Below are 19,276 nucleotides of genomic sequence, written 5' to 3' on the forward strand. Positions count from 1 at the left end.
TAATGAGAATGAGCTTTGGAAGTTACAAAGACGTAAAAATAAAAGGTTCCTACATCAGGGTCTGCTGGTCTTAGAACCAGGAGTATTAACCCACTCAAAAGTCCTTGACTCTTAGGTATTTTGAGTCAAATGTCAGAATAAGGTAGCATTTTCCTAAAATAAGATCCAGGGTTTTCCTTGCCTTCCTCTCTGATGATCACAGTATTGTGTATTAGGTTTCTGCTTAACCTCAGATCTTCTTTGGGCATTTGCCCAGTGTTATTAGAAACCTGAGATACTTCTCTACATACGTGCAAGAAGGGCCAGCAGGTTGCACAACTCCGGGGCCCCATTCATCTTAGAGTGCGTGGATTAGCCCAGGGTGTGAGGGCTGTAGGCCTGCGTGCAGGTGCTAACAGGCCAGCAAGGCATGGTGAGTGGAGGTCCCTTCTTCCCAGGTTGATTAATACATAATTATTTCTAGAAACCCACCCTAGCCATCACCCCTGCTATTCTGCGTCCTTAACCCAAATCACTCATCTCGAGGAGTGTTTGGCCAACTCTGGGTTATGGCTTTGCCCTCCAGCCGCGAGCTCAGCCACAGCTTGACAGGGGTGAGGCCACAGCCCGTGAAAGAGCAATCTGGAGAATTATTAGTTGTCTCTTAAGGTTGCTTTAAAATTACTTGAGGGCCAACCCTGAAGTTTAGGAAAAGAGTGTGCTTGTATTTCTTCATTTTATACCTTTTTCTTACCAGTATTCCTGACCTTCAATTGATTCTGGAGGCTGGAACGTGAGTGAAAAAGATGGACGGGGCTTTGGATAAATATTCTAGAATATTTCAAAACTTTCAGGGCTTTGGATTGGGGTTAGTGGGGTGCCACTAGTGACCGAGGTTCCACTCTATCCTGAAAGGATATTTCTCTTCAGCCAGTCAGGTGTCAGTCGTTAATCAGACATATAACAAATGACACTTAAAACCTGTTAGGTTGGATCCTCTGAACTTGCCATTTTTGTAAGTTTGAAATGGTTGATACTGGCAGTTTCCCATGGGCTTACCTGGAGTTCTCTGCAGAGGCTTCCGAACAGTGGGAAGCTGGGAAGCTGGGAAGCTGGGACCCACCGGTGTACTGGGTTGGGATTCTTGCCTCGGCACTTGTGTGTGACATTGGGCAGGTCACCCACCCTCACTGTACTGCAGTTTACTGCTCTGAAAATGAGGGTGATTGTGGTGCCACATTGTAGGGTTGTTTTAAAGATTAAATCTGTACAGGTATATAAAGTACCTAGAGAAGGGCCTGGCACACAGTACTCTCTGCTGCTGTTGTATTGTTTAGTCATTCTCACGACACCATCCCAATTTCTGCTATATCTGTGTGCCACGTATTTAATTGTTTATTTAATATTTTTCTTTAAAGTAACTACAGTTCTCAAAATGGAAGAACTTATTCTGTTGATTTTTGGATCCTTTTCTTTTTTTTTGGTATCTTATCATCTCTGAAATTGCAGTGTCTTAAAATCCAGAGCATATCCTAGAATAATGTTTTTCCTTGTCCACTCAAAGATGTTATGGTTGATGGTGTCTTAGAATTGGTGAAAAATGGTATTTTTTGAAGGAAATTTTATCATATCAAGAATTTGTGCTGGGTATCTTTTCTAATTCAGTAAAAAAAAATAAATGTCTGTTGTTTTAGAAGCCCACCAGCGTACCACGTAGAATTCTCTGTGGATTGGCAGTGATTCATGGCCCGTATTTTGGGAAGCACTAAGCGCTATGGATGGTTTTCAGATCACGTTTTGTGGAGCGGCTTCCGGGCCCCTCCCAGGAACAAGGAGGCTCAAGGAGTAGCTTCGGGTCCTCTTCACCCAGCGCAGTCCTGCTTTTTGTCCCTCTGTGTATTAGAGTTTTACTTCAGGCTTGGTTTATAGAAAGGACTTTTAATACTACGCATGGCTTGAAAACCATCAGCCATCCTTCTGTTTGCCCCACTGACCATCTGCTGAGGTCCCACAGGGTGGGCAGGATGAGGGTGCAGAGTCTCTCCATCCCACGTTGGCACACCTGGCTGATGTCCGGAGGCTCTGTCCTCTGTAGGGCTGTTGAGTAGCACAAGGAGGGCTGGAGACGGGGGTGGCTGGTTGGCAAATGGTGCCGTCGCGGAGGGAGTGTGTTCTTTTCAGGCTTCTTTCTGGGATGGAAGTGAGCCGATAAAGGGATGTGTGAGGCTTGTCCCAAAATAGAAGGGATTGGATGGGTCTGCAGTATAGATAAGGTAGGGAGGGGCGATGGATAGTTCCTGCTAATAATACCTGTGGATCTTCCTGTTAGATGGAAATGTCTGATGCCATTTTTGAGATTTTCTGAACAGCCTTGTAATTTCTTTTTCCTTGATTTTTTTTTTAAGTATTATTTTTTAAGTAGCAGCTTCTTACATTGGGTGAAACCCTGAGCTTCCTAGAAACAAAGGGACCTCCTGATTCTTCTTCCTTTCCCTTTGCTGGGGCTGGTGTTTTCCGTGACCGAGACTGCAGTGTGGAGAATTTGGGGAAACCAGTTTTGCCTTTTCTCGTATAGGAAGGGAGGCTTGTCTACGGAGCAAGCGGACTATCTTTCTGTCCTTTGAAATCACCTGGTCTGAGAGTTTCCTTGCTAGCTTCTTGAACCTTGAGCTGAGCAAAAAATCACTTCATTGCCCAAAGCAGTATGTGCAGAAGACTTCATACATTCCTGCTTTAACTTGATTTGCGAGAGAGCTGAGAACTGCGCGAGGCATTCCTGCTTCTTGAGACCTCTCTGAGCATCGCAAACATCCTGTAGAGGAGGAGGGCTCCATCCCCGCAGGCCTGCGATATAAATAGTCCCAGAAGGCTTTGGAATCAGGCCAGGTCAGTTCTGGAGGAAAAAGGGAGCCTAACAGTCACAACTTCTTTCCATCTCCACATGACTTTAGCCCAAAGGTCTTAGCAGCCACGTGGGGTCCAGGGGCACCGGGAGTCTCGCCTGGCACTTCCCCCTCCCAGCACATCCTTGATTTGTTCAGAAGGTGGATTTGAACTAGGTCTGGAAGGTAATGTGCATATTGCGCAGAACACAGGGCTTTTTGTTGAAGGCTGCCTGCATTTGGAAGGAGAATTATAGAGCAGTGTAGGTTTACATGGAACATCTTTGGGTTTATTACAATCCTGGGTTTTATGGTTTGGAGCCAGGACAGTGCTTTCCAAATTCTGTCTTTGTTGAGGGGCTTTGCAGTTCAGAGATTTCACTTTGGTGGCACTGGTTACTGGTTACAAGATAAGACTCAGAGTTACAGAATTCCAGGCGGACCATGATTATCTGGAGCCACTCCAGAGTGGGCTCCTTGGTCTGAGTCTTCACGGTGTCCTCTCAGCCTCTGTCACAGCGCCTGTCACCCAGAGGGTGCTCAGTTATTCAATAAGTTTATAAACTTACAAAGTGCTTTCTGATTCGATACTCATGCTCATTCTTTCTAAGACCTTGTTCGTTGTACTGTTTCTAGTGAGACTGTACACTGCGTCCCCTGCGATTGCACCATGTTCAGAGGTGGGAACAAGTGTTTGTCGGGCTCAGTGCGGAAGTGCGGAGAACTGGGGATGGGGGAGTCAAGAAGGATGCTTTGAAAAACAAATGACTCTTCCGTCCAGTTGTTGCTAAGAGCTGAGGTTAGCATTCATTAGAATAAATTTTGTCTTTGCTGAAATGTACGGAGTAACCAGTTCATCTGTCAGCAACCATTTGAGTGCCTACTAGGCAGGCAATAAGTCAGTGATTGGTAGATTTGGAGATGGGTAAAACGGTTGGTTTTATTTTTGTCTCCCTCCAATCTAGAGAATGGTTAAAAAGTCATTTATTTTTCCTATGGGGAGAGGTATATGACACAGTGACTCAGGAGCATAGTGGGAGCAGGAGGGGGCAGAGAGTGGCCAGGTGACATGGGTCCAGGGGACTTTGGGTATGTCACCTCTTGGACCCAGGATCCTCCTTATCACAGAGGGGCAGTAATGTCTGTTTTTGCACACCTCACAGAGAAGGAGCAATATAACCTGCATTAAGAGTTGTAAACACTGTCCACCTGAAGTGGTTGCACTCACAAGGGGAGGGGAAATAAGAGTGGCCCTTGGAGGGCGCAGAGAACGCCAGGAGCTTCAGGATGGGGACTGGCTGCCTTTAGTGCTCCGATCCTCCTTGGGGACCGAATCACCCCGTTTCCTTCATTTGGCATATTGCCCAGTTTGGCTTCTCTCTTAGCTTAAGGTCAACTAGTTACTGTCTGTTCAAAACTGAATGAATTGCATCCAGTACGTTTTGTCCTTGTGTCTTACAGCAAGGACTAAATGGTGCACTAGGAGCTTGGGGAAGCTAGCACCGGCTTCATTTCCAGAGAAGGAGTCACGTGGAAAGGCCAAGCCCTGGAGGAGGGAGCACCCCTTCTCACCCTGGAATTTCTCACTGATCACAAGTGCTTGTGAAAATTCCCTTTTGCATACTCACTGTCCTGTCCTTTCCAAGAGAGCTGAGTTGCTTCACAGATATGTCTTGCAGCCACTAGGGTGAGAACTCTGGTTTTGTTGAAAAGCTAGAGCTCAGAAACAAGAAAATACTAGGTGATCTTTTTGGAGGAAGAGGAATGCCTTCTCACCTAAGCCTCTGCCCAGCAGCTCCAAGGCTCCCCAGATGGGGAGTGACCCCTAGCTGTGGAGCCAGGTGGACGAATGCTCTGCCACACTCCTTATCTGCTGCCTCCTTGCCCTCTCCTGGAGCGGCAGGACTGTTCAGGATGGAGATGAATGTCTGGCCTGAGTAGACCTCTCTCAATTAAGATCATGCTCTTTGGCTAAGATGTTACCCCTTCACCAAGGCGCATGCTTGCACCTAGAAGGGATCACATCTCATTACCAGAATGGTATTAGAACCATATGCACGTGCCACTTGTGCTAATAAACAATTGGCAAATGGTGACCATTTCATGTCGTTCTTCCCACCACTTGTTGAGCGTGTCGCGTTATGATTTCTGTCATACAGTCAGTTTTGGACAGAGAGTAGGAAGCCTAATTGTAGTACATTCCTTGTCTGTCTTTGACCTGTTTTCCTTTGGTCTATAGGCAAGTCGTTTTCAGTTTTCTCAGAGTTCACCTGCATCAGAATCACCTGGAAAACAGGTTAAAAATCCGACGTCTGTGTCCCAGCCCCAGAAATTCTGACTGGGGTTGTGTATGTGGCTTGACTGTGCATTTTTTCTTTGTTTGCATTTTTTCCTTTGAGGTAAAATTTACATGGAGTATAAATCTTAAATACACTATCCCATGGGTTTTGACAAATGTGTTCCCTCGTGTAAGCCAAGCTTTATCTTTTCAGTCAAGATAAAGAACAACATGACCATTAGTCCAGAAAGTTCCCTCGTGCCCCTTCACAGTCAATCCCCGCGTTTTAATGGCACCTCAGGGCTTCTTATTAATAGTGTCTGAAGCTAGAGAATCCCTGTTCATTAATGAACAGCAGCACAGCTTACAAGTTTGATCTAGTGGGGGTGGGGGGGTGGGGACTGAGATTGCCGTTCTGAATGCTGTAAGTCTTGGATCCTATTGATAGAATCATATTGATAAATTTTAAAAAGATATTTTGGCTTCTTGGCTAGAAAGACATCGTAGAGTGTTCACCGTTGGGCCTGCCTTGCTGCCCTCTTCTGAAATCAGGGTGTTTTCAGTTCTGGATGGAGCTTGCTTTGTTGTTTAGAGTATCAGCTCGTTTGGACGGCTATACTAATACCACAGATGGGGCGGCTTATAAGCAACAGAAATTCATTTTTCACAGTTCTGGAGCCTGGAAGTCTGAGACCAGGGTGCCAGCAGGGTTGGGTGAGGGCTCTCTTCCAGGTTGCAGACTTCTTTCTGGTTGTATTGTCACGTGGCAGAAGAGGCTGGGGAGCTAGCTCTGTGGAACCTCTTTTATGAGGCACTAATCCCATTCATGAAGGGTCCACTCATGACGTAAGCGCTTCCCAGAAGCCCCACCTAGTACCGTGATCATGAGACCCAGTCTTACAGTAAAATAAGACCAGGTCTTATATTAATTCTTGCTCCAAAAGACGCATTAGAGCTGATTGTCCAGCTACGTCTTGTTTTTAGGGAAACACAGTAATACCATCATCTTTGGGGGTTAGGATTTCAACATAGGAATTTGGGGGGGTGGGCACAAACATTCGGGTCATAGCAGAGCTCATCACTTGCCAGGCTCCTACTTGCTCCGACTCCCGTCTTGGAAGGGGTCCCCTGCAATTCCATGGTTAGGGTTTCCCATCTGCTCCCTCTTCTGTGGCTATTCCCAGTCATTCTAAGTGTAGAAGACAGTGCCATCCTTGGCTTCTGCTTGGTGACTCACTTGAGTACATTGTCTCCCTTCGTGTTACGATGTTGCCATTTATTTTTCATAATATAAGGGTTTGCCATTTGACAGGCATTATGTCATTTGACCCAGAGCCAGTGATTGACAACCCTCCCCCCACCCCCCAGCTGGGGCAAGAATACACATGAAATAGCTAAGCTAAGAAGAGTCCAAACATGGTGCCGTGTTTCCCCGAAACTAAGACCGGGTCATACGTTAAGTTTTGCTCCAAAAGACACATTAGGGCTTGTGTTCCGGGGATGTCCTCCTGAAAAATCATGCTAGGGCTTATTTTCCGGGAAACACGGTAGGTGTTCAGAGGTGGGAACAGTGATAGTGAAAGATAACTCTTGGGAGATGGGGCTAAAAGTGGGCCAACAAACAATAGGCAGGGCCTGGGAATGGGACATAAGGAACTCCAAGTGACTTAGGTGAAATTATGATGACATCTTGCTTTTAAGTAGCGTTTGATACTCTTTAGCGTTCTTTACTTTCTCTGTGCATTGATGGGATAGGTGGTTAAATCTGTGTATTGTTGAGAAATTGAGGGCCAGAGAGAATAAGTGATTTGCTCCAGACTACCCAGCAAGATTAGTGATAGCCTGAGCTTCTGACTCTTGCTATGTGGACTTTCTTTTGTCACCTGACCACCCACTGGTCTCTGACCTCAGAGCACCTTCATTTCTGGTTTCCTGTGGTGTTTTGTTTTGTTCTGCATTGCATGGGGCTATTAAAACAAAATCTTTTAAAAATGACATTTCCCCTGTAACCTGTAGCATCAAACACATTTTTTTATCTCCCAGATTTGAACCGGTCCTGACTTTAATTTGAGACTTTTAAGCTAACTTGAGGAGGACAGGGTAAAAGTATGTTTTGACTTTTTTTCTTCCTTGAGATTGTAGGGAAGTATTAGGTTTCAGAGTCTAAAGTTAGCAAGGTCACTAGCAGCTGTGGCGACTTAAATTTAAATGAATTATAATTAAGTAAAACATTAAAGTCAGCCTCTCAGTGTCAATAGCCACACATGCCTCCTGGCTTCTCTATTGTCAGTGCAGAAATAGACTGCTGCTGTCGTTGCAGAAGGTTCTATTGGACAGCGCGGTCTAAAGCTGCAGTCTTAACCGAGGAACTTCTCCGGAACCTCTGACCTTACAAGGTCAGCTTAGTGCGGAGGGGTGTGTGGGACGGACATATCCCAGGCCACGTTCGTACATTTTCTGGTTTGTCTTCCTAAAAGACACGAGCAGTCACTTGTTTTTCACAGAGAGGGAAAACCTCTGACGTTAGCTGTTGTGCTGATTCTTGCTGTACAGGTGCCACTGTGGTTGGACAGCAGCACGCCATGAGAGAATCTAGAGCCAGGGTGTTATCATTTGTTCCGTATTTGTATGTGGCGTGCTACGTATGCCATCAGTGGTGCATATTTACATGGTCATGTGTGCGTGGCTAACGTGTAAGTGTGAAGGTACATGCCTGTATTGGGGGAGGCCCAGTAGGAGGACAGCTGCAGCCAGAAAAGCTCCTGTACAAGGAATGAGCTGCCACGTTGCGGTCTCTGCCCTTAAGAACGTTCTCTGTTGTGGCTGCTGGTCTCTGACTGAAATTTGGTTTGTGAAGTCTTTGGGTTTGTAAGGATAAAACCCTGAATGCAGAGTTACCAGTAGGGCATCGATGTGAAGTTCAGGTGCATCGAGTAAGTCACTTGAAACCAGTGGCTTATTCTGTGAGGATCATTCTGGAAGGGCGAGGCAGAGGGCTCTGGTATGCCTCAGCATGTCCATTGCCTCTGGCTGGATGATGAGGCATCCCCAGGGCTCTCCTCTAGATTTCGGTCTTTATTCTACCAAAATTGGGTTTGCGAAACATGGAGAAGAACCACATTCGTACTAGCTGTTTGGAAAAGGCAATGTCTTTTATTGAGTTTTCTGTGGTCTTTATTGGTCTGTTATCTCGTATCGAGTTTTCCGTGGCCCAGTTTTGACCTAGATCTGAATCAGAAAAGAAAAGCTCCCTTTTTCTCCACCAGGTCATCATGTCTTTATGAATTAAAAGCACATCTGCATAACTGAGACTATTGGTAATGATCTAGTGCTTCGCCAGCCATGTTTGTGGCTTTGGGTGGGTTGTAGAGCTCCTTCGTAGAGTTGTGGACTCTCTTTTTAAAATTCTATCTTTGTTCTTGTCCTGAATTTAGCTTTTTCTTTTTCTTTCTTTTTTTTTTCTTTTTTTTTTACAAAAGCACTTAATGGAGATATTTCCATACAATAAACTAGCCATGTAAAGATACACTGTAGGGAGTTTTGACAGATGTATACATCTGTGAAACCAACACCACAATCACGATACGGAACTTCATCACCCCGAGAGTTTCTTGTCCTGTGTGGTCCTTCCCTTCCTGCACCCAGGCCCAAACAGTCACTGCTCTGCTTTCTGTCACTATAGATAAGCTATCGTTTTCTAGAATTCTGTATAAATGCGAACATGCATTATGTACCCTTTTGGTGTTTCTGAGGTTCATGTCGTAGGACATAATCAGTGTTTTGTTGCTTTTTATTGCTGAGTAGTATTCCATTGTATGATGGAACCACATTTTATTTATTCATTTACGTTTTGATGGACGTTGGATTATTTCTACTTTTTGGCTTTTACAAATAAAGCTGCTAGGGCTACTGGTGTGGACAAATGTTTCCATTTCTCTTGTGCGGATAAATGTTTTCATGTCACCCAGGAGTGGAATGGCTGGGTCACCCGGAAGGTGTGTGTTTTACTTTATAAGAAACTGCCAAACTGTTTCCATAGTGACTGTACGCCACTTGGCATTCCCAAAAGCAGTGTATAAGGGTTCCCATTGCTCCACAGTCTCACCAACACTTCGTATTATCAGTTTTTTAAATTCAGCCATTCTTGTGGGTATGTAGCAGTATCATGTTGTGGTTTTATTTTTCATTTCTCTGATGACTAATGATGTTGAGCATCTTTTCATGTGCTTATTTGCCACCCCTATCTCTTCTTTGTGAAGTCTCTGTTCAGCTCTTTTAGTCATTTTTAATTGGATTGTTTGTGTTTCTGTTGTTGAACTTTAAGAGTTGTTTTTAAATTCTGGATAATAGCCTTCAGTCTTCTTTTGAATCTTATGGTAATTTTTGTGTGTTTGTAGTCAGGTAAGAAGGCCTACTCTTCATTTTAATGTTTAAAACTGAACTCATTCCAGAACAAACCTGTCATTCTTCCTTATCTCAGGTAATGGCATTTTTTTGGTGGGGGGAGGGAAACGGGGACAAGAGATCATGACATTTATGAATTAAATTTTTTGAAGTTGGAACATTTTAAAGGATTTTGCTACATATATCATCATACCCTGTATAATTTATAATGTGTCCCTTTTTTCAGAATTGACTAAATCAAATCAAATTTCAGTGAGATGAAATGATAAAAAGCCGTTTCTGAATGTTTGAAGTGGTTTGGGCTTTTTTTTTCTTTCTGGTGTTGCTCAGTAATGTACCTATTTATTTATTTATTTATTTGGTTGGTTAGTTGTTTATTTTTTAACTTTTATTTATTTTAAATGTGTTTTTCCAGCACCCATCAGCTCCAAGTCAAGTAGTAGTTTCAATCTAGTTGTGGAGGGCGCAGCTCACAGTGGCCCATGTGGGGATCGAACTGGCAACCTTGTTAAGGGCACCGTGCTCTAACCAACTGAACCAACCGGCCGCCCTGTACCGTATTTTTTCTTTTTCTTTTTACCTTTTGACCCCCTTCACCCATTTCTCTCACCTCCACCCCCGTGCCTCTGGCAACCACCAATTTGTTCTTTGAGTGCTTTGCTTAACAAGATGAATTAAAATAAACCCACAAGTCCACCCCCAGACATGTTGCAGTGAAATGGCCCAACATAGGGATAAAGCAAAAAATCTCCAAAACTACCAAAAGAAAGAAGACAGATGTCCTATGAAGGAGTCACAGTTTTAAGGTAGTCTTTTCTGTGCACAGTTCTCCTTATCACGTACTTGAATCCTAAATCCTAAGGCAGTAGTTGATTGCTTATGCCCCGAGTTTTGGCTTGCTCTTAGGCAGCCACAAAGTTAGTCCCATTGAGTGGGGAAGAGACCTCCGTTGGAGAGGTCACCCTCTGTTACACTCTGTATTAACTTGGGGTGTATCTTCCTGTGTTTTCTAGATGAAAAACCTCAAGGCTCAGCGGGGCTAAATGATGGTCTCAAGGCCATGACTATAAGAGACCAAGTTCAGGCCCTGATGCAGAGCCTGTGCTCTATCCATCTCTCCCCAGGATGGTACATCATCTAAATATGTGTTTGGGTGATCTGGAGTTAGTTCTCAAAGCCAAGGTGTAAATCAGACCTCTTGCTGGGGCGGATGACCTTCTGGGTGTGGGTCCGCTGATTCCTGATGAAGGAGATGGAACGATTGGCTGGTTATCCTCCCATACAGACAGACGAACTAAATACCTGGTTCATTCCCTACTTCTTTGGCTACCTCCCAGCTTTAAAAAAAAAGAAAAGGCCTATTTTCTTTATTAATGTGTTACTAGACCAAGTTAGTGCACTTACAGTTTGTTATTATATATTACTCTTCAGGTTAGGAAAATTGAAATTTGGCAGTTTTTCTTCCAAGGTACCTTTTGGTCCCCTGTTGAATTTCGAACACTTCATTTTTTACATCTTTTCCCTTCAGTTAGATAAGGACCTAAGAGCTTTACAGGGTAGGAACTCGGCTTTCGCCAGATGGGGCTTTGGGGGAAAATGCCTGAGAGTAGACAGGAGACATTAGGAAGATGGCTGGTTTATGGAGCGCATCAAGTGTGCTCGAGATGAGGGATGCTACTGGTGGATTCATTATGTAATCAAGTCATCAGTGTATGCTCTCCCAAGAAGTCAGGGGATTGAGGTATAAAACAATATGTCAGATCCTTGGGCATTCATGAATTAGCCTATGAAATAGTATTTCCCTCTCCTTTGTTGCAAAATGGGACCACCATCCTGAATTCGGTATTTTCATTTCCATTGCAATATCTATCTTCATTGGTCCAGCATTTGGCTGATTGTATTCTGGATGCTTGCATATTCTTAAATTTGGGCCTTTTATCTGGAGAAAAGGGCGTCTTGAAGCTTTAGTTTGTGCTTCTCCTTAACTGACCCTGGTGTGTATACACTGCTGCTCCCCAGACTGGGTCACCCATCACTTCTAGAGTCCCTTGTTCTCTACATCCCTGCAGCTCTTCTCTGTCTTTTTTTTTTTTCCTTCCAAATAACTAAGAAGATATTAGGACAGGAACTATTCTTAGCATTTTGTTGGATACACCGTGTTACTTTTTTTTCAGCAGCAGAAAGTAATGGGAATATGTTTGTTGTCTACTGTGGTAGAGCTCACAGCCTGCTTGGGTTTAAATCCCAGCTCTGCCACTTCCTTCTTTGTGACCTTGAACAAATCTGAACCTCTCCGTCTTGGGTTCCTCATCTACAAAAGAAGAAGACTAAGAGTACCTGCCTTCAAAAGTTGTTCGGATCAAACGAGATAATACCTATGAAAGGCGGCTCTGGGTTAGCACTGATGTAGTGCCAGGCGTTGCTCTGAAAGTTCAACGTACGTTGTCTCTAATCTTCACAACAGCCTTGCGGTGTCAGCATCGGTATTATTATGTGCGGGTGATGAAACGGAGATGGAAAGAATTCATCCGTGGTAGAAGGCATTGGTCTGTGGCCTACGGCTTTGCTCGTTGCCCTGGATTCTGCTGCCTTCTCTTTGGACAGGCCTCGGGAAGTCCTCTTGACCTAAATAAAGCTTTGATGTAATCAATCTGAGAAGTGGGTGTGCCATTTCGTCAGGCACACGTGACAAGGCCAGCTGAAGCTAAGGCCGGGGCCTGACCAATTCAAGTTGATAAAGGTACAATGACTTCTAGATACAGACAATGTATACCTTGCATAGAAGTAAAAGGAAGAGTAGCCTAAGGTGCCAGCTCGCCATGGTCTTTGTCCCCACCCACCGAGAAAGTGTGACCCTGAAACGGAAGGGGCCAAATGATTGCAGTGTGAATTGTGGGATACCCCATGGCTGGAGTCGATTCTAGACTATGGCTGAGTTCCTCTGAGGGGCGTGGGCCAGGAAGCCTCATCCTCATCAGAACCTGGGAGGTAATGAGAAACTGTCTCATGGCAGCCTCCCAGGGGAGACGAGGAGGTGAGAGGGAGAGGCCTCGAGTGCACCTCAGGGTCCTGCCTTCCGCCAGGTTCTCTCCTGTTCCCTGAGGATCACTGGCGTCCAAGCCTTTGCCCGTGTGGCCCACGTGGATACCCATGAGGGTAACATGGCTGAGCCGTTGTGCTCTCTCCTCTGGTCCAGAGGCCCACACGCTCTCATCTCTGAACCTGAAGCACTTGGATCCTCTTTTCTGACTTCTTTCCTGGTATATACCAAGGCTAGTGAGCTTTCTAAGAATAAATGTCAAGTTCACGCAACTGGATAAAGACCCTTGAAGATGGAGACGCACACTGAGTGCAGTTTTTTGTATCTGTTATACACACGCACCTACCATGGCCGTGCCTTCACTTAGAAACACTATAAATACAGGTTTCTTTGTGAGCTAAGAGCCACCTGGTTTCTTTAGTTGGTAGCCCTGAAATTAGACACTGCAAAAAGCCATCCATCAGTCTGACACTTAAGAAGCGAGTAGTTGAAGACTCCAGGAGTTTGTCCCCTGTGTACTCCAGCCACCCTGGTGCCCTAGAATGTGGGGTGCAGTGGGGGATGGCAACACAAAGCAAAGGATCTCAAAAACAAAAAGTCCAGAGGGCCTTTTTAGTCATTCATCTCGGGTATCAAATGTCAGGCACGGTGCTACATTTTCAAGGTGCCCTCTTGCTGACAACTCTGGGTTTAAGGAGTGGCTCTAACAAGATCGGCCAGGGCAGACCCAGCCTGGGTTATGACCTCTGCAGCTCACTCTTCTTTGAGCAAGAACTTTATAGCAGACATCATAAAGCATAGGTAGCTTAATGAGGTGAGGAATGGGCAAGAAACTGTCCTGGCTTGTGCTAATAATTCCTGCTACATAGTGCTGTCTCCAAGGAGCCTGAAGCAGAGCTCAGACATTATCTCATTAATCCTTCCCCAACCCCCATGGGATAGGCAGGTGGCAGGCATTCCTCTTGCTCTCAGGATCAGAGAGAATGGGGCCCTTATGTGACTTGCCCAGGGTCATACAGGGTGGCAAAGCTCAGTATATAATTTATTACTTTTAATATTTGAGTCTGGTTTTCTCCCCTCCCCCCCATTAACAGACTACACGGGAATATTTTAATCAGGTGATTTTCATCAAGTCCCCCTTCCTGAAGAATTCTGGTTTAGCAACTCACCGGGGCAGTTACAGAGAAGCAGGGACGGAGTGGGGTGAATCTGTAGCCTTTGGGTGTAGCTGGCGAGTCCTCAGGGAACCCAGGGCGCCCTTCCTTTCCCTGGCAGTTCTTGCCCACTCTGGGTTTATCGTTGGTATCCTGCTTTCACGTGTATTTGTGATGGGTTTCTTGCTTGATTTCATGGTCTTGGGGATGTTGAATGGGGGTAGTTCAGTATTTACCCCATTCCCCTTTCACTGATCCTCCCGTTTTTACTGTTGTTCATGTGTCATTGGGACCCCAGCTGGAGCCCTTCTCATCTTAGGCAGTTTGCCCTAATCTATCCCTCTTATCCCCCAACCCTAATTTGTGAAGTACATTGTCTTGTGCCATCTTATTGTATGGATGAGGAAACTGAATGTCAGGCTGTGTTCTTTTCATTATATACCATGCCACTGTGATAATTAGAGTCTGTCCTACTATTTTTTCCCTTGCTTTTTATTTGCATAACTCTTTAATAACCTTATTGAGATATAATTCACATACCATACAATTCATCTATATAAAGTGTACAATTCAGTGATTTTTAGTATATTCACAGAGTTGTACACCATCACCACAATCAACTTTAGAACAATTAAATCATCTCAAAAGAAATCCCGCATCGTTTAGCTCCCACCCCCCCATCCTCCCATTTCTCCATCCTCCAGCCTTAAGCAATCGCTAATCTATTTTTTGTGTCTATAGATTTCCCTATTCTGGACTTTCACATGAATATAAGACGTGGACTTTTGTGACTGGCTTCTTTCACTGAGCATAATGTTTTCAGGGTTCATCAATGTTGTAGCGTGTGTCAGTACTCTGTTCCTTTTTGTGGCTGATAATATTCTGTATGGACAGACCCCTATTTATTTATCCATTCATCCATTGATGGATATTTGTATTATTTCCACCCTTTGGCAATTGTGAATAATGTTACTAGAGACATTCATGTACAAGTTTTTGTGTGGACGTGTGTTTTCATTTCTCTTGGGTATATAGCCAGGAGTGGAATTGCTGGCTCAGATGGTAACTATGTTGAATCGGTTGAGGAACTGCCAGTCTGTTTCCACAGCAGCTGCACCATTCTACATTCCCATCAGCAATGTGCGATGGTTCTAATTTCTCCACATCCTAGACAGCACTTGCCATTTTCTCTCTTTGATTATAGCCATCCTAGTGGGTGTGAAGTGGTATCTCACTGTGGTTTTGATTTGCATTTCCTTGATGGCTGAGGATGTCCAGCAGCTTTTTCATGTGCTTATTTGCATTTGCATATCTTGGAGAAATATCTATTCAGATCCTTGGCCCATTTTTTAATTGGACAATTTGTCTTTTTTATTATTGAGTTGTAAGAATTCTTTATATTCTAGTCCCTTATCGGTTATATGATTTGCACATATTCCATTCTGTACGTTGTCTTTTCACTTTCTGGATGGTGTCATTCACAGCACAAAAGTTTTTAATTTTCTTGGAAGCCCAGTTGCTCTATTTTTTCTTTGGTTGATGGTGCTTTCGGTGTCCTGTCCATTGCCCCACTTTCCACTTGCCAGGCCCCCGCCGTTTGTAAATCCTCAGGAATACGTGCAATACAGGCAAGGACCAGCCCTACCCGGCAGATATGGAAACAAAGCTCCCGGGACTCTTCCAAGAGCACACGGAAGTTAGGTGGCAGAGCTGGGATCCACGCCGGCCGGTGGCTCAAAGCCCACGTGTGACATCTGTCGGGTGGCACTACCACAGTTCCGTGGTGGTGTCAGCGTAGAGTGACAGGCTCCGTTCTTAGGCTGAACATTTACTAAAATGCCTGCTCTTAATCCTGTATGAAGAATCCCCTTCTTAAAATGGTTGCTGGACAAATGCTAGATTATTCCACCCATTTTCCTTTCCAGGTTTTTCCAATTGAAGAGACTTTCTGAATAAAAATAAACTTAAAATCTTGATTGGGAGGTAATACACCTCCCAATCAAAAGGCCTGCCTTCTTCTGGTTCAGAAAACTACTCAAGATTACAACCATGTAAGAAATTCCTCAACTCTCAAGAGAAATTGTCTTTATGTTATAAAGAACCCCTGACTTGCACTATATTATAATATTTAGGGATATGTAATTTGGGGATGTGATGAAAGGATTTTTTAGCTTTGTTGTTTTCGATGTTTTTGTCTGTCCGTTTTGTGTGTGTGGAAGAAATGAAACAAAATTATGGTGTAACTTCGTCAAGTATTTCTATGAACTGTAGTGATTGTTGATTCCACCCTGCGCTGGTTTCTAATAAATACCTTTCTCTTACGTGCTTGCCCTGGCTGCCGATACAAGCTCACGGTGCCTGGCTTTCTAGCTCAAACCGACCGCTCTCTAGAGACGGTGTGCGCCAGCCCTGCTGGACCAGCCCATGAGAGCCGTGTTGTGGGAAAGGAGCACATCTCCTTTTTGAGGATGCACGTTACTACCTGGTATGGCCGTGTGTTACTTTAAAACTGTTACACGATTTACAGGAGCCAATTTACAGGAAAAAGCCCTGGTGAGCTTCGTGTCTCAGTCGGCATATGCACATCCAGGTTTAGAAATTCCTTTCAAACTACTCATCAAACAATACAGCCAGGGAGGACCCAGGTCTTAATTACCTTTTCTTGACCAGTGACCTGCACAGTATCAGTGCTCAGCAGATGTTGGCTTGCATGAAAACAAGAAGCCACCAAAGCAGAATCTCCCACTGTCCGTACTCTCTAACCCGTCAACTTTTAAAATTCTGTTTCCTTTCGGTTTTCGCTCATCTACAAATGTTATTTTTAAATAGGTGTCATTTAGCACAAAAACTCTTCAGATTTCACATATGGTACTTTGTATATATCATGTTATCTTCATTATCTTCTTGTGATTTTAAGATATCCCATAAATCATGTACATTTTTTGCTTGATGATATAATTGGGGGGCATTTTCCTTTCTGATTTTTCACGGTTTGGTGGAGGACTGCTTTAAGATTTCATCATATAAAGTTTCTTCTTTGTTTTAGATTACTTCCTTGGGATCTATTCTAAAAATGGAGTTATTGGGGAAAGAAGAACATGAGGAACTTGGGCTTTGTTGCATGTTGCCAGACCAGTTCCCCCCAAATGGAGCCTGTTTGCTGTCGGCCCGTGTGTGTTCTTATATGTCTTTCCCTGCAGCCCTCCCTCAGTGGGGTTTATTTATTTATTTATTTATTTATTTTCCTCAGTGGGGTTTAGAAGTTGGTTTACTTTGGTGATCTTTCTGTCCATTAATCAGCAACAAGGTTGATGATAGTTCCAGGTGTTTTTTTTTTTAACTATAAACTAGTTTTATATATATTTCATTCCTTTCTGTAACTGATTATATGGAGAAGTTTTAAAAAAATTCATTGTTCTTTCTGCACCCTTTCTTGCTCTCTATCTTGTTAATTGTCCTAAAGGAAATGCCTCATCATTTCTCAGAATAACTTTTCTCCACATTGCTAACCACTTGTCCCAACAGAATGGATTAAATGATTCCTTTTCTACATCCTTATATTAGGATGACTTGTGTCACATTAAGATCTTATACAAATGTAAGTGTATGTTTGTGATTTCTCTTCCAGTTGTTTGATTTTTTTTGAGTTTCAGACCAGCATCATGTAGTTTTACTGATTTGTTCTTTTATAGTATTCTTTTTTAAATCTGGAAGAATGAAAATTCCTCTTTTACCCTTTTCCCTCCAACATATTTTTTCTTAATTTAATAACTCTTTGGTATGTATATGCACCTAATCCTTACCTTTTAAAAACAAGAACAATCACGGGTCCTTTATTAAGTTGCCTTGAAATTTGTAGTAAATCTATGTCAGTGAATTTCTGTGTACAGATCAATATTTGTCATCTGGTAGCCAATGAATCACTTTAAGAATGGATTTAGAATCAACTCTTGCTTAATGTTTTCAGACACTTTTCTATAGTCTATTGGATTCATTTTTTTAAAAATTGGACTTACGAAACCTGTCCTTACTTATTTGAAATTGGAAATGGAAGCTTTGTAAAATCAGACATGAGATATACGCAGGGTTGTCTCTAAGTTTCCACATAATTATCTGACAAAATGAAGTTCTTGGGATGGGAGATATTCAAGTGAGAAGGTGGGTTTGAAATACTTGCCAATATACCCCGGTTCTGACAGGCAACTTCTCGGTTGTTCTTTTGGTACAGAGAAACCAAATAGGAGAGAGGCTTTTCTTGGTTCTTCTCTAAAAAGTGACACCCACTGTGGGAGAGTGCAGCTTAGTGTTCTGAAAACCAGAGCCTTCAGCAAAGAAGTCTTGGTTTAATCCTCAGGCAATTACCATATGGAAGTTTCCAGCAACAGCCAGCTCCTTTTCTGTGTCCAGGGCAGTTTCCATCCCTATTTGCCATGACAACGGGGGAAAAACTGTGTTCGGGTACTTATGGATTCTGGATCCAGAAAAAGGTTCAGGCTGTTTGTTCAAAGAGCAAAGGAGTTGTCTGTTTCTTTGTACACAGAAAAGAAAAAAACAATCCTTAGGATTCAAGAGAAAAATGGGTGGGGCTGTCCTTTTCCACTCATTCCTTCACATAAATTATAAGTCTTGATTCTAGCCACCACACCTTTTAAGAAAAAGTCTGGGACTGTTGTTTCATGTGAAACTCTGTACGATAGTGACACCCTATCCTGGCCGGCAGCGGCAAAAGGACAAAAGGAAGGAAGTTTCCCTTTTAAATCCCCAGGAATTTTTGGATGAGATAATATTACAGAGTGAAATGTCTCTCCTCCTATTAGTTCAGTGTTTGGCTCCTTGTGTAACAGTAACCCACTTAGAAGCAGGCGGCCTTTTTGAAGTTATTTTAAACTTTCAGTGGAGTGTAGAGACATTGTAACCTTGGATAAGAGCACCACCAACCCAGGTTTCAGTTTTGCCCTTTCAGACATGTGGAAAGTGCACCAGCATATCTCAAGGATTTTGTACTGAAAGCTTCTTAAAGAGCTGGTCTTGGTTTCAAAGCTTGGCTTGATGTCCCATACTCAAGGGAACATAGTTCTGTTTCTCCAGATATTTAACCTTGTCTGACATAGTCTCTTGGCTTTGAAGTTCCCGTAGATTCTTTGTCCATTAACAAAACAGTGAAACCCTGAGAGTCAACTTCTTCGGGCTCAGAGAAATTCAAAGACGTCCATCTCCGTTTTTCAACATAAAACCAGGCACCGATGGTGAGCGGGTATATGCATTGCTTGTTGTTAACCATTTTGCCCTAGCAACGCCTTAGTCGGAAATGCAAGTATGATGTTTAGTGCCTCTTCTAGAAATTATAGGATCTATCTGTGTCTGGGAGGAAATTGGGCCTTCTCAGAACACTCACCCTGGCTATTGTGTCTGCCATCTCTTTAGCACCAAATCCCTGTCACACCCTGGAGCCACCTGAGAGTTATTTTTGGTTGTGGAGATGGTGAAGGCTGCTGGTTCTTTCTATGCTATGTCTCCCTGAGTCATCCCTATGCTGTAT

General features: G+C 43.6%; 1 protein-coding gene across 5 annotated transcripts in view; it reads left to right on the forward strand.

Moving 5' to 3' along the window:
• Positions 1-19,276, forward strand: part of ZNRF3 (zinc and ring finger 3) — a gene marked incomplete at its 5' end in the record, with an annotated part of 140,733 nt that overhangs the window by 55,098 nt on the left and 66,359 nt on the right. The window contains one exon of one of the 5 annotated variants that reach the window (XM_081036660.1): positions 9,019-10,349. The exons of the other annotated variants lie outside the window; for them this stretch is intronic. Of the gene's footprint in view, positions 1-9,018; positions 10,350-19,276 lie in introns of those variants that run through there. 5 annotated transcript variants of the gene reach the window in all.

Source organism: Rhinolophus hipposideros (assembly GCF_964194185.1).
Source record: "Rhinolophus hipposideros genome assembly, chromosome: 24".
Lineage (NCBI taxonomy): Eukaryota > Metazoa > Chordata > Mammalia > Chiroptera > Rhinolophidae > Rhinolophus > Rhinolophus hipposideros.